General features: G+C 35.0%; 1 protein-coding gene across 2 annotated transcripts in view; it reads right to left on the bottom strand.

Annotated features, from left to right (window-relative positions):
- The window catches only part of IL1RAPL1 (interleukin 1 receptor accessory protein like 1), a 1,371,532-nt gene that overhangs the window by 443,382 nt on the left and 912,922 nt on the right, over positions 1 to 15,228 (bottom strand). The window lies entirely within an intron of this gene.

Genomic DNA, 15,228 nt, shown 5'->3' with positions numbered 1-15,228 from the left:
CAGGATGATGAAGCAATACAGTGTTGGCAAATGTGAACAAAGGCCGCCTTTGTAGAAAACAGACTGTGGTTAAGGGTAGTCCACTGGGAATTATAAAGGTCAGACTATACACGTGTATTCCTGGGGAGGCACACATACAAAACATGGTCCATACAAAGAAGAATGTGTAGGAGAGTGAAAGAACTCAAACACAGTTTGTATTTCAAACTTATTTTTACCAAATACAATGCCTAGCATTCTGTTAGGCATTGGAGAATAGAAAAACTATTCTTGCTATAAAGAAATGTACAGTCTAATGTCAAGGGCAGGGAAACTAAAGAAGAAATGATAATGGTTATACTAAGGCAGGTCTTACTGTAGCACAAGAACTTTCTACTTTCTAAAATCGTCCAGAGACTGTACCTTGTTGCGAAGTAATAAGTTTCCCTTTGTCAGAGATTTTCAAACATAATTTCCAATGACACAAAGCATTGGACTTGTCTGTAACAGAAGGGATTAAAGAATCAGATGCCCGTTACCTTCAAGCCCTTTCAGATGTGATCTCTTATCTGAATTCAGTGGAAGGAGAGATGAGACTACAAGAAATTTCCTATGATCTGGGCTTGTACCTGGAGAGGATTCAGAGAGGTGGTGAGGAAGAATGAAGATATGAGGCCAACAGGGTCAGGAGAGGTCTGGGTCTGTGCGTGTGTACAATACACTGTGATGAAAATGAGTAGCCCAGTAGGATTAGAAGATGTTTATGTCGGAAAGCAATAGGGCATAAGCATGTTATGCTGATTTGAGATCTAGAAAGAAGTTTCTTATAGTCTATGAGCAACATCTCACACTCAACCAAGACTTAGTATAAGTAAAGTGAACATTTGTAGGGAAAGATGTCTTGCTTGCTACATAAGGCTGATTTTACAAAAAAGGCAACGAAGCCAGCATACTATTCGAGAACATGTTTGGTCTAATTGGGAATTTTTCTGATATTTGAACAAAAGTAAAATAGTAAAATTTTGAAACAAGGCATGCACAAATGATTTAAACTTTAGAGGCAAGTTAAAATAACGTGTTATTGGAGCATGTGAAACTCTAGAACAATCGCCACCTCTCATAGGGTTTTTTGGTGATTGTACCTGTTTTTGCTCTCTTTATCTTTCTCCTTATCTTTTCCCAGAACTCAGTGGGAGCCAATGTTCTCCACCTACTGTCTTCTATTTTTCGAAATGGATACATATTTCAGAATAAGACAAATTTATGAACATTCACAGAAAAATAAAATTCATCACAAACTCAATCAGTAATAAGAAAATAATAAATACTTCCTTACCTGCTATTGTCTAATCTATGTACTATGCTGACTCACAAATTTCTGCCACTCATCCATTAATCCAATATGCATAAGTCCAATAAATTAAATGCAATACTGTACAAATTCACATTTGTAGTTCACTTACTACCTAATTCTGATAATGGTAGAAATCACACTGTTTTCTTCAGTTTAAGATGACAGTAATTACTATGAGTGATCCCATTGTCTTTTATAGTTTACTCTTGACATTTTATTTCAGTTTTATTAAATGATGATTGACTGTCACAGTATTTCCAAGATTACTCTAATTTATAATGAACAGATCATTTTTCATGGCTCCAAAAAGAAAATTAACCTAACTGAATTAATGCAAATGCTGGCCAATCCCCACAATATTAATAAATTCATTCAAGTGTCCTAAGTGTTCCTCTATCATTTTGTTCAAGAGTAGCTGTATGGTGGCATTGGTGGTGTGTGCATGCGTGTGTGGATGCATGAGTGTGCATGCATACCCATAGCATTCCTTTCATTACTAAGTAAATGGCTGACTGCCAATTTTCCTGTTTAGCATCTGCATTTTACAATACAGGCTCTGACATTAGACAGATGTAGGTTCCAATCCTTGTCTATCCCTTACTAGTTATAGTAATTTATTTTAAGTTTCTCAAAGTCCATTTCTTGAATCTGGGAAATAAGAAAAATAAAAGTCCCTGACCATGATAATTGTTTTTTTTCCATCAGCATAGCTATACAATAGTCCTGAGTTAGTCAACCAAACACTAATTTCAGAGTTTCCAGAAAGGCTTTTTGTAGATGTGATTAAAGGCCCACAAACAGTTGACTTTACGTAAGGGAGATTATCCTGCATAATCTAGGGGGGCCTGAGTCAATCAGGTTAAAGGTCATAAGAGCAGAATTGACAAGAGATTCCCTCTGTGGACTAGAGCTTCAGTTCACACCCAAGAGTTCAAGGCTGCCCTTCCTGACTGCCTGTCTTACAGATCTGAGACTGGCCTAGCCAGCTCCCACAATTGCATAAGCCAATTCCTTACAGTAAGTCTCTTTATACACATCTTATATTGGTTTTGTTTCTCTCATTGAGCCTTGACTAATATAGACTAACATTTAGCATTTTTATGAGGATGGTGAACCAAGTGACTGGCATAAGGTAGTATGATGATGTACTTAATAAATGTTATTGTAACAGAACAAAAATTTTATAGAATTTTTAAAAGTACAGGTTATTCTCTCAATTCATAAAGCACCTACTGTTAACTTAATATTTAAAAAGAGAGTGGGACTAAATGTAGTAAATATTTACCAAAAGGCAAGAGTGTACCTAGAATCCTGTAGGGCACTGTCAAGTAACTATAATATTAAAATCTCTAGTTCTCCACCAATTTGTTTTTCTTCCGAAAGACTTATTCCATGTTATATTTGCTGATTTTTAGGAATTCATAGGAGCTGACTCACCACTAATGTATGGATCCTTCAAGTTTAAAAGGCTCAATATTCTTGGAGGAATTTAAAACTGTCTTGGACTTTTTCAATATTACACATAGTGTGATGCATGTAGCATTAATTTTTTTTATTTTAAATGTCTCTAGACCTCTCTCACTTTTTTTCCTTGAACATTTTTTAAGTTTTAATTTTAATTCCAGTTAGCATACAGTGCAATATTAGTTTCAGGTGCATGGTAAAGTGATTTAACACTTCCATACAACACCCATCACATGTGCTCATCACATGTGCACTCCTTACTCCTCATCACCTGTTTCCTCATCCCCCCAGAAACCTCCCCTCTGATAACTATCAGTGTGTTCTCTATAATCATGAGTCCGGTTCTTGGTTTGTCTCTCTCTCCTTTCTTTTTTTCCCTTTGCTTGTTTATTTTGTTTCTTAAGTTCCATATATGAGGGAAATCATATAGTACTTGTCTTTCTCTGACTTATTTCATTTAGCATTATACTCTGTTGTTCCATCCATGTCATTGCAAATGGCGTGATTTCATTATTTTTATGGGTGCATACTATTCCTGCGTGTGTGTGTGCGTGTGTGTGTGTGTGTGTGTGTGTGTGTGTGTTTCTATCTTCTTTATTCACTCATCAATCAATGGAACTAGGGCTGTTTCCATATCTTGGCTACTATAAATAATGTTGCTATAAACAGGGGTGCACATACCCTTTGAATTAGTATTTTTGTATTCTTTGCATAAATATCCAGTAGTGTGATTGCTGGATCATAAGGTAGTTCTATTTTCAACTTTTTGCAGAATCTCCATACTTTTTTTCCAGAGCAGTGTTACCAGTTTTCATTCCCACCAACAGTGCATGAGTGCTTTGTTTGTTTCTTTCTTTCTTCCTTTCTTCTTCTTTCTTCTTTCTTTCTTTTTTCTTTGTTTTTGTGTTCCCCTTTCTCCACATCCTTGCCAAGGATGCAGTTTCTTGTGTTGCTGATTTTAGCCATTTTTACAAGTGTAACATGATATCTCATTGTAATTTTGATCTGCATTTCCCTAATGATGAGTAATGTTGAGCATCTTTTCATGTGTCTGTTGGCCATCTGTATGTCTTTGGAGAAAAGTCTGTTCATGCCTCCTGTCCATTTTTAAATTGGATTATTCATGTTTTAGGTGTTGAGTTTTAGAAGTTCTTTAAAGATTTTGGATACTAACCTTTTATCAAATATGTCATTTGAAAATATCTTCTCCCATCCTGTAGGTTGGCTTTTAGTTTTGTTGACTGTTTCCTTCACTGTGCACAAGCTTTTTATTTTGATGTAATTCTTAACAGTTTATTTTTGCCTTTGTTTCCTTTGCCTTGGGAGACACATCTAGTAAGAAGTTGCTATGGCCAATGTCTAAGAGGTTTACTGCCTGCGCCTGTAGGATATTAGTGGTTTCATGTCTCACACTTAGAGTCCTTAATCTGCTTTGAATTTATTTTTGTGTTAGGTGTTTTCAGGCTTAATGCTTGATACCTGGATTCAGTGCATTGGAGTTGGGGGTCAGAAATACACTCACATGTGTCTTGTGTGCATTCCTGGTTAACAAGCAGAAGTTCCCTTCACTTACTTTCTATAGGACAGATATATAAACCCAGATAATTAATTTTTAAAAACTAAAAAAAAAAAGATCAAAGAATAAACAATGGAGAGAGGAGGTTGATTGCAGAATAAATAAAATATATATGCCATCAAACCTGTTACCTGTGGGAAAATGAGTCTCATGGTCTCTGAATCTTACAGGATTTCTAAGGAAACCTATTCTCCCCAAGCTTAATTTGTGGTATTTACATTGATCTTGAGCCAACTAATCTCTAAATGGTTCCTTGCCAAAGAAGCTAAACTTTAGAGTAAATCAATGCAATTTCCAAAATAAAGTAATTCTCATTTTTTTGCTATAAAATTTTAAATATTATAAATGATATCATTATTGGAACAGCCATGGCAAAAGCCTGCTTTTATATAAAATACCATATCTAGAAACTGGCTTAAAATTGTCAATAAAGAAATCAATAATAAATTAGGTGGCTTGTTGAACATATATTTTTACTACTGAGAATGGAAACTTTTGAGTATGTCATACCCTTTGAGTCCTTCATTGAGTATAATACATGTAGTATAATGAATAAAGAATAAACAGGAAAAATTATAATCCAACAGGAATAGCAGAAGGAAAATCTCTGTTGGCTTATTTAATGCAGGTTTTAAAATGAGCTACAGGCACACTTTAAAGATATTGCAGGTTTGGTTCCAGACCACTGCAATAAAATGACTACTGCAATAAAGTGAGTCAAATGAATTTTTTCTTTTCCTAGTGCATTCAAAAGTTACGTTTACACTATATTGTAGCTTATTATGTGTGCAATGGCACTGTGTCTAAAAAATACCAATGTACATAGCTTAATTAAAAATACTTTATTGCTAAAAATCATAACCGTTATCTGAGCTTTCAGCAAATCATAACATTTTTGCTGGTGGTGGGTCTTGGCTCCATGTTGATGCCTGCTGACTGACTTGGGTAGTGGTTACTGAAGGCTGGAGTGGCTGTGGCAATTTCTTAAAATAAGACAGCAGTGAAGTTTGCCACATTGATTTTCACAAATGGTTTCTCTGTATTTGTTACTATTTGAAAGCATTTTACCCACATAGAACTTCTTTCAGAACTGGAGTCAATCCTCTCAAACCCTGCCGCTGCTCCATCAATTACGTTTATGTAATATGCTAAATCCTTTGCTATTATTTTCAGTCTTCAAAGCATCTTCACCAGGAGTAGATTCAATCTCAAGAAACTACTTTCTTTGCTCATCCAAACAAGCAACTCCTCATCTATTCAAGTTTTTTTTTAATTCTTAAAATTTTCTTTAAAAGATTTTATTTATTTATTTGAGAGAGAGAGAGAGCATGAGCAGGGTGAAGGGCAGAGGGAGAGGGAGAAGTATACTCCCCACTAAGCAGGGAGTCTGATGCAGGGCTTGATCCCACGACAGCAAGATCATGACCTGAGCTGAAGGCAGACGCTTAACTGAATGAGCCACCCAGGTGCCTTCCACTCAAGTTTTATCATGAGATTGCAGCCACTGAGTCATATCTCTGGCTCCACTTCTACTTCTAGTTCTCTTGCTATTTACACTACATCTGCAGTTATTCCTCCACTGAAGTCTTGAAACCCTCAACGACATCCATGAGGCCTAGAATTGACTTTTCCCAAACTCCTGTCAACGTTGATAATTTTGACCTCTTCCCATGAATCATGAATGTTCTTAATGGCACCTAGAATGATGAATCCTTTCCAAAACGTTTTCAGTCAACTTTGCCCAGATCCATCAGTGGAATCACTATCAAGGACAGCAATAGCCATATAAAATGTATTTATTAAATAATATGACTTAAAATTACTCCTTTGATCCATGGACTGCAGAATAGATGGTATGTTCGTAGACATGAAAACAACATTAATATCATTGTACATCTCTATCAGAACTCTTGGGTGACCAGATGTATTGTCAGTGAACAGTAATATTTTCTTCTGAACAGTAGTCTTAACAGCAAGTTCAGAGTATTCAGTAAACCATGTAGTAAACAGATGTGCTGCCATTCAGGTTTTGTTGCTCCATTTATACAACACAGAGTAGATCTAGCATAATCCTTAGAGGCCATAGGATTTTTTGGGATGGGAAATGAGCAATGGCTTCAACTTATAGTCATGAGCTACATTAGCCTCTAACAAGAGAGTCAGCCTGTCCTTTGAAGCTTTGAAGCTAGGCATTGACTTCTCCTCTCTAGCTATGAAAGTCCTGGATACCATCTTCTTTCAGTGAAGGTTGTTTCATCTACACTGAAAATGTAGTTTAGTGTAGCCATCTGTATTAATTATCTCAGCTAGATCTTTGGATAACTTGCTGAAGCTTCTAGATCAGCATTGCTGCTTCACCTTACACTTTGATGTTTTGAGGACAACTTCTTTCCTTAAACCTCCTGAACCAGCCTCTGTTGCTTCAAACTTTTCCTCTGCAGCTCCTCACCACTGTCAGCCTTCACAGAACTGGAGAGAGTCAGAGCTTTGTTCTGGATTAGGTTTTGGCTTAAGGGGATGTTGTAGCTGGTTTGCTCTTATATCCAGACCACTGAAACCTTCTCCATATCAACAAAAAGGCTGTTTTGCTTTCTTATAATTAGTGTGTTCACTGGAATAGCACTTTTAATTTCTTTCAAGAACTTCACCTTTGCATTCACAACTTGGCTGTTTGGCATAAGAGGCCTAACATTTGGCCTATTTCAGCTTTCAGCATGCCTTCCTCACAAAACTTAATCATTTTTTGCTCATGACTTAAAGTCAAGTGACTCTTTCTTTCTAAGTGACTTAGAAGCCATTGTAGGGTTATTAATTGGCCTAATTTCAGGATTGTTGTATCTCAGTGAATAGAGAGTCCTGACAAGAGGGAGAGAGATGTGGGAACAGCCGGTTGGTGGAGTGGTCAGAAAACATAAACGTATTCACATTAAGTTCAAAGTGTTACATGGAACAAAAAATCATTACAATGTGAACATCACAAGATCACTGGTCACAGAATACTATAGCTAATATAATAATTATCAAAAAGTTTGAAATATTGTGAGAATTAGCAAAATGTGACACAGAGATCCAAAGCAAGTAAATGTTGGAAAAATATTGCCAATAAACTTGCAGGTTTGCTACAAACCTTCAATTTGTAAAAAGCACAGTATCTGTGAAGCACAATAAAGTGAAGTGCAATAAGATGAGGTATGCCTGTATGTTATTTTGAAGAAGCAGAGACCTGGCTCAACAAATTTTGGGGGGGGGGACAGTTGTACTAGGATTGTAGAATTAGTTATATTAAGGCTTCCATTGCTAAATGTGAATGATAAATGGACTTATTTATATTTTTGCATTTGTGTTATATATTTGTTATTTGACCTATAGCCTGAAACTGTGTCCTGCAATTAATTCCATCTGATATGTATGTAATAGCAGAAAAAGTAAAAGTTCTAGGAGGAGATCCAAAATGAATAAAACATAAACATTATCGTCAATGAATTCACTAGGCTGAAATAGATGTTATACTAAAACTTTCTGAATAATGATTTTTAAAAAATTGTAGAAATAAAGCCATGCTAAAACTCATAATAGCTAGACTATGCTACCAACATTTGAATTTGTTAACTATGAGTCTATGACTGGATTGGCTTTAATTACTAAGCACAATTATTTGATATAAATGTTCCATTTCTTTTTTTAACCCAAAATAAGCCATTTCTTGATTAAACATGTCATAAGACTGACCAATACACAAATCATATTCAAATCCTCCCAGATTCTATTTGAGACTACTCTATTTATATAGTTACACATTATAACACATAAAATTCCATTAACAGTTACAATTTTAGAAACACGTTATTTTTGGGATCTCGGATATAATCTTCAGTAATTCTTATTTAGAATAACACTTTAAAAATACTAAAATTAATGCATTTATTTTTTGCAGGCCCAAATTACTTGCTGTTTCAATCAATAAAGAACCCTAGTGGTCTGATACTAAGTTTTGAATTCTTATTGAATTTATCAGTGATTCCTGTTTAATTATGATGCATTTGATGTATATTCAATAAAATTTTATATATTTTCTCTCAATATTAAAGTTTTCCTCAAGAGAATATTTGGCATTTGATGATATTCTTAATGTCAAAATTCATCACATAACTATATGCACAGTGAAACTTATAAGATGGCTTTATGTAAGAAAGGAAGTACATAAACAGGTAAGTAATAGATGGCTTATTCCAAAATTTATGGGACAGGAACTTATGGTATTAATTAATACAGTGTAAGGCAATGATTTCTTTAATAAATTATTTAATCTTTGTGCAGTCCACCTGAGGAATATTCCACATGGACTAAATTTTCAAATGATGGAAACTAAAAGTGAAAGTAAGAAAAGAGAACAATAAAGCCATGGTTATTAAAAAAGAGAAATGGACAAAAAATCGAATGAAAACATTAAGAATGACAAAAGAAGGAAGGTAGGCTTAACTAATGGAATACAGAAAGAAATCAATAAAGATTCTGAAAAGAAGAAAACAAGGGAGGGAAATGAGAGACAAATGGGAGGGCAGCAAAAGGAAATGAGGTAGAGACGAAGCCAGTGCTGGTGTATGTAACAGGCAAAGTCAAGTGCAGAGCCTTCACAGGAATTGCACCCCCACCCATTATATGCTGCCACCCAGAGTGTGGAAGGAATGAACTTCGGAGAGAGATTGAAGGACCCTCATTTCTCTAAGTAAAGGAGATGTGAACTGACAGAAAAATCAGGACTGTCAAAGGGGAAATAGTAGAGGAACTCCATCTTTAATGATATAAGTGACCATTTTGTGATTGAACATGTCACTACAGTTAGTGCCACTGGCAAGGGCACCCTTATTGCCTGCCAAGTAGCTAGTAAGAAATTTTCCAGTGACTTCTCACTAAAGAGAAGTTTTAGTCTTGAGGAAAGGCCCACAACAGAAAACTCCAGCAATTGTTAGCTCTATCCTTGGTAACTCAAAACACTTTGCTCTGGTAACTATTAAATTATGGAAAAATCACCAAATTAAGACGAACCCAAAAGCAGTTAAGATAGTGTAACAATAATAGGAGATTTAAAATACATCCCAAACAATGGCATATTGTATCTTCCTAAATTATTACATTTTCCAGAGTCAGTAAGGAATGATACACAGTTTTTGTTTGGAAAGAAATTAGTCAAACAGACAGTTATCTATTTTTCATATGGAAAATAACATAAGCAATTTGAAGAAAAACAAAAGTCTACATAGACACTGAAAATGAATTCAGTTTATGAATAAATTAATAGCTATATCAATGTCAGAAAACTGACAATGCTGAAAAATAATATAGTGAAATATTTTTAACAAAATAATGGTGAAAATAATTCCCTGAAAAATAATTAGTTGCTCTGTAGCTGCTCCATGCAAGAAAATTAATTACTGTCAACACCTATTCTTCCTTCAATCTTCTCATTAAGTTAGGAAGTAGCAACTCTTAATGAGCAAAATAAACTTAAATGGTGTTTTAAAGATGTTAAAAACTCTTGAATTATATGATATAGGCTAAACTAGAAATGTCTATGAACCTAGGAGTTAAAAAATTAAACAGGAAAAAAATAGACAAACAGAAAAAGCAAATACGAAATCCCAAAAGAACTTTGTCAAATATTAGTGCTATTTTTTTTTGTTGTCGTTTTAGTGCTATTCTACATTTGATCCAGTGTTAATCTGTATTTGATGATGCAAGCCTAATCTATTTATTAGTATATTTGTATTCATGTTTTTTTCTATTCACTTGAGTGCTATTGCCAAAATTATAGAAATATGTTATAGCCCAAAAAGAAAATTTTATACTCTGAATATGAGAAAGAACAAGGCTTCTTCAAAAATTTGCCCAATTGTGATCTGTAACAGTAAGATCGCAGCACAAGGTGTATGGAATAATTGATGATGAGGTATAAGATTACCTTTAAAAGTAACCTATGCAAAGGGCACCTGGGTGGCTCAGTCAGTTGAATGTCTGACTCTTGGTTTTCTGCTCTGGTTGTGATCTCATGCGGAGTCTGTTTGAAGATTCTCTCCCTCTGTCCCTCCTCTCCCCTCACTTGTAAGCATGCGCTCTCTCTCTCTCTCTCTCTCAAATAAAATAAAAAAATCTTAAAGTAACCTATACAAGGGAAAATTTAAAAATCTAACACATGATAAATGAACATTGTAAGTTAGAACTAAAATAAAATTAAGATAGGATAAGAATTAAAGGTAGAGTTACTTTTTAAAACAAAAACACTGAGAGTTACATTAATACTTCACTGGAACCTAAGTTCAGATAAAGATTGGGTCACAAAAAAAAACAGATAAAGACTAAGTAGAAAAGTGAAAGACTTTATCTTTATATTCAAGGAAAGGTGTTACTTAGCATACGGAGAGCTCTTAAAAATGGGGAATAAAGAAATACACTCATGTGGTAGGTATGGTTGAGGCATAAGGGGCTCCAAGTGTGAGAATCACATAATTATGAAAAATTGGGACAAGATGACAATTCTTAACAAGAAATGTTAAGGAAACATCCACTTTAAATGTTTTTTAAATGCAAATATAAAATCCTACATTACACTGATCAAAGTACAGGATATTTTACATCTAATCAGTCGTAAATTAGTCAGAGAGGCCTGCAAGGTTTACCTGAAAAGTATGAAGAAACTGAATAATGAAACTATAAAATTTATGATCATGATATGTTCTCAATCAGGATTATGTTGTTTCATGCCCTGTGAGCCTAGGAAACCACAGTGTTTGCTGTTTAAATGTATAAATATTTCCCAAGCCTTATGAAAACCAGACTTAATTTTTAAATGTAATATTATTGCATTTCCAGTCACTGAGAAGTTAGGAGAGTTGTTTATGTCCTGTCTGTTTCACCCATTAGATCATAAGCTTCCAGAGGATCAGGGCCTTATACTAGTGCTTCCTCCTTTCCATGGTTGTAACAGTGAAAATTTCATTTGGCATTTTCTCATAAAAATTTCAAAAATGAATTAATAAAAATGGAGAGATTTGCACTAAAATGAATGAGAGCTAAGTGTTAAACTGTGTGATTTAATTTTATCACAACATGGAGATTTTAATTAGAGAAATATACTTTTAGTTCAGCAAATTTTAATATTCTACATGTAGGAAGCTACTTTATATACAGATAAGAGGTGAATTAAGAAATTGTGAATGGACTTTACTTATCAACAATATATGAAAATTGTTAACCACAATTAATACTAGTATATTAAAATATAGTTTCCAGTAAAAGTCAAATAAAGATTATGCATAGTCACAGCTGGGGTAAAATCAACTGCAAAGCTTGCTAGATGTTCACCATTAGGTGGTCTTCAGATCTGCTTAGTTAGGGACTGCAGAAAAAAAGAAATTTGATTTATTATAGAGATCAGACCTGGAATCAAGGGCCTGGCTGTGCAGGGAGATAAAAGAGAGGGGTGTATGGGAGAGGGAGGGGAAGAGGGAAACAGCAAGAGGCAAGGAGAAAGAAAGGAGATGGGAATTGAGTGCAATAGTGTGTCTTTTAATTTAAACGACTTAACCAGGCAAGTTGGGTACAAGAGCTAAAATCCACCCCATGGTTGAATTTAGGCAATGATGGGTGACTTTGAGAACCTGGACCACAGCTCTAAATCAGAATGAAAAAGAACACAAGTCTGTAAACATGCCAAAAGTGGGGGGAAAATAGAGAACAGTGACCACTGGGCTAGTGGCCTGCCATGCCTTTTCTCTAATGCACTACAGTCCCTATTTGGGAGTCAGTAAAAGAGAGCTCGGCATGGATGATGCAGATAGCAACTGTGCCTGAGCCTGGAGCCCTGGCCTGGGAAAGTGATTCAATGTAAAGTCCCATTAGCCTAGTTATGGTATTAGAAGATAGATACATGAGACTGATAAATCCTTCTGTCTTCTATGTCCTTTTGTTTTTTTTTTTACTTTCTTTGCCCTACACTGTACTAATATGACCTGAATCTGTATGCCTTCTGAAATAGCAACAAAAAATTAGTTTTATCTGGGTATGAGCATTTACCTCTCATTTCATCTAACTGTATAAATAACACCATTTGATACATAAATGATGGGAACTTTAATCGTATTTTCAAACTGCATTAGGAAATGTCAGGATCAGGTCACAATGAACAACAACTGAAACCATATACAAAGAGAAACAGCAAGGCACTTGAAAATGACATCATTATCAGATAGGTAGATTTAACACATGGGAACTGGAAATTGAAATTCAATGATTATAAAGTAAGAACAGTGTTTATGTTTTGTAGTGTATCATACCCCCAGAAGACCTGAATTTTTCTTTTAGAAACCTGAAATGCACTTTTATGAGTCTTTGAGCTTTTCTGAATTTTCACAGGTTAGAAAACATTTCATTAGTGAACTGAGACACAGGAAGTCGAGCACTAAGACACAAGCAAAATTAAATGGAAATTGAGGCTTAATGAAGCATAGTCCAAATAAAGACAGTATAAAATAAGCATTTAAACGACAGTTAATCAACAAAATGAAGATTGTTTTCCTAAGAATGAAAGAAGTAAAGTTAAATTTTCTGCTTTTAGTAAGTTTAGAGCCATATGGCTATCTTAAGCCCATCTACAGGGATTTCACTGAAGAAACACAATACTGATACTCTCCTTAAGGTACTAGTTATATTAGATACTGAGAGAAACAGATTTAGGAAACTCATTAAGTTTCCCTTGTATAGGAATCGTCACAGATAATTGCATTAGTAAAACCAGGTAAATCAATGTGCTTAATTTTAACAGTCCATCAATCAACTTGGCACTGTCTTTGTGACAAAAGGCAAAGTACTAATGAGAAGTACTGATGAAACCTATTAACACACATTTCAAAATAGATTGTCTAAAACTTAAGAAATTCCAACGTTTTCCTGTATTCGGAAAAATAATTTTACCCTCTAAATGTACACACATGTACTGTGTTTTCAGGTTACTCGAGAAGCATCCACAGATATTTTTCTCTGGGTGGATTACTAAAATTGAAAAAAATTCTATATACTCTTCATCCTGGTTTATTTAACCAAACACACAAAGCATGTAAGAGAGGGGAAAAGGTTACATATTGAAAGATAGGATAAACATATTCCTTAAAAGTATAACTACAAGGGTGTCACTGGTTAAATACCAGAATAGATCAATCATATGTACATTTTAATTATCTATCCAAGCAATGCATGAATATTAAATACGAATTAATAAATTAACATTCAAAATTCTATGAATATTAAATCAAATGATATAAATTTCTAAAAGCTCCCTATCTATACCAGTGATATCTTCAACATTAGTTAACAGTTGCCTTAGAGATCCGGGCTCTTTCCTCACCAGATAAATCCTTTCGTAACTCTTACGTGTAACTGGGAAATCTGGCTCAAAAGGGAGAACCTCCAGTGAGCAAAAGCAGAGCTCTTGGCCCTGAACTGATACAAATTTAACTGGACTCTCAATCCTTCCCTAAAAAATCAACAGAACTGGGTATTTCTTTAATGCTGCATTGCAACACTGTTGATGCCAAAAGAAAAAAAAATAGCTTTACCATCTGTTCTTATTAAAAATAATTAATGAGGAAACAACAGGAGGAAACTGGGACCAGAAATTAAGTTTGGCTCTGGTCAAGCTTTCTCCAATATTAATAAATAATGCCTATGATGCTTGATTTCATAAATGTAACATCACATTTTACAAAGTGCAGCACGCCTATCCATAGGAAGCACTCAACTCATTAGACAGACTGAATAGTGACAGAGGAGGTGGAGTAGGCAGTATAATGGTCCTGCCAAAGACATCCACACAGGTTCCACCTGGAACCTGAGAATTTGTTATTTTAAGAAGCCAAATGGAATTAGCAGATGTGATTAAGGCTTGCAAACTTTAAGAAGGGGAGATTATCCTGAAAATACAGGTGCTCTGAACCTAATCACCTTAGTCTTGAAATGCAGAGAAGCCTTCCTGGCTGCAAAGAGAAATGTGACAATGGAAAAAGGGTCAAGTGACAAGTGAAGGACTCATTTGATCTCTGTCGGCTTTGATGATGGAAGAAAGGAATGAGCCAAGAAATGTGGGCAGCTTCTTGATGGTGGAAGAGGCAGGGAGACATTCTCCCCTAGAGCATCCCAAAAGAAAGGAAGCCCTACCAAAACCTTAATTTCAGCCTACTCAGACTTGTGTGGGAATTCTGACCCACAGAACAGTAAGATAATAAATTTGTTTTGTTGAAGCCACTAAGTTTGTAGTAATATGTAATGGCAGCAATAAAAGCCCTTACACTTTTCAAAAGACTAGGATCAGGTAAATCATTTAGAAAATATATCTGGAACAAAAGACACATGGAAACATTAGTTGTGAATAACACTTCATTAATTGTTAAAAGATAACTCAAAAGTTATGTGATTATTTCATCTAATATTCATGTTTCCTGGTAGAATTTACATTAAAGTCAGAATAAGAACTTCATTAAGAAAGTATGAACTAGACTCAGTGTAACTACACATCTGTCATTTCACACATACTGGACATTGGCCAATGCAGTTATGTAAGGTTAGAACTCGAAACAGAAAGGCTATTTATTACAAAAGTTGGAAATGCGAGGTTGAATACTCGAATACACCATCAAGAAGCTGCGCACATTTCTTGGCTCTAGTGGCACTTCTAGAAACTTAGAAAGTTATTAGCCACCTGGACCTATTAAGCTAATGGTCATGACCACAACTGAAGAATAAGATGGTAAACAGGATACAGACTTATCTAGAATGTTCCTGTTTGGTCATCATTAGTAGGAAATCT

Source organism: Vulpes vulpes, chromosome X (genome assembly GCF_048418805.1).
Source record: "Vulpes vulpes isolate BD-2025 chromosome X, VulVul3, whole genome shotgun sequence".
Taxonomy (NCBI): domain Eukaryota; kingdom Metazoa; phylum Chordata; class Mammalia; order Carnivora; family Canidae; genus Vulpes; species Vulpes vulpes.
This window is presented reverse-complemented; position numbering and strand designations above follow the sequence as displayed.